Below are 1,447 nucleotides of genomic sequence, written 5' to 3'. Positions count from 1 at the left end.
TAGGAATTTCCTCAATTAAGTCTGTGTGTGTGTGACAGTCTCACTCTTGTTTCCCAGGCTGGAGTGCAGTGGTGCAATCTCGGCTCACTGCAACCTCAGCCTCCCGGGCTTCAAGTGATTCTCCTGCCTCAGCCTCCCGAGTAGCTGGGATTATAGGTGCCCGCCATCACATGCCTGGCTGATTTTTGTAATTTTAGTAGAGATGGGGTTTCAGCATGTTGGCCAGGCTGGTTTCGAACTCCTGGCCTCAAATGATCCGCCAGCCTCGGCTTCCCAAAGTGCTGGGAATACAGGCTTGAGCCACCGTGCCTGGCCCAGGACCCCACTTTTTAAAAAATTGAAACCTGTCACCTAAAAGAAGGGAAGGAGAAAGAGTGGATTTCACTCTAGAGCCTCCATTTGCTTTATGAAAACAGCCCCTTGTCATTTGGGTCGTCAAAAGATGTCTGAGGGCACTAATACGCTTAAAGGATCAGCCAGGAAATACCGGCCTCTCAGGTGACCAGGAGGCACAACGGTGATCAAACCCGATCGGTTCTCAGCTTCACAGGAGGCCCCGTTTTGAGAGGTGCATGAACGTGTGGCCCACGTTGGCAACGCTCAGGAGAGGGGAAAGCATGTTCGGACACATCGGTAAGAGCCAAAGAAGCTGCCGCTGGGCTGGGGCTGCTGGGCAGTCTGAGGTTCTGTAGCAGGGCACTCACTCGCTGGTGGCTGTCCCCGGGTGTCACCTAAAACTTCCAGGTCAGAAGCACCTGTTCTCCAGTTGGCTCAAGAAAACTGACAGACTCAGGGTTGGAATTTTTTTCTTTTCATAATTTCCAAGACGTACAGAGCTCTCCAAGCATCCCAAAAGGCGTATGTTCCTGGTGGGGCTGAGGGCCTGCTCTTGGAGACGGATGGCGAGCAGCGTCCAGCAGCTGTCGAGTGCTCAACTTCCCCTCTAGAGACAGGCTCTGCCCCTCAAGTCCGCCTGGGTCTCGGCTCTCTAAATCCTACCCGAGGGTGGCGAACTTGAGGCCCTCCTGCCTGCTCCCAATGTCCCACCTCTGGGAGGTGCTGCCCACCCTCGTTCCTACCTCCAGTGAAGGGACAGGGGCAGGTGGCCAGCCAGGGAGGTGTTCAGTGACCTCACGGGTCCAGCATGCACGGGGCCTGGCCCCACAGCCCAACACCTCTCCCCACCTGGCCTTCACTGCGGTTTCTTCTGCACCTGACAGGTGACATTCGCCTGCACGACACTCCCACGAGCCTGGCGACTGACTGAAAGCTCGGTGAATTCCAGCTGAGTGCCTTTGATTTCCACCCCTTACCTCCCACTCAAGTGACAATGTAAGCATGACCTCGAACTTGACCTCGTTTGTATCTATCTCTCTCCCAGTCACATGCCTGTCAGCCCTCACCATCCACCCAGACCGGGTTACAGAACACACATGTGAGCCTGGGG

Source organism: Nomascus leucogenys, chromosome 19 (genome assembly GCF_006542625.1).
Source record: "Nomascus leucogenys isolate Asia chromosome 19, Asia_NLE_v1, whole genome shotgun sequence".
Lineage (NCBI taxonomy): Eukaryota > Metazoa > Chordata > Mammalia > Primates > Hylobatidae > Nomascus > Nomascus leucogenys.
This window is presented reverse-complemented; position numbering follows the sequence as displayed.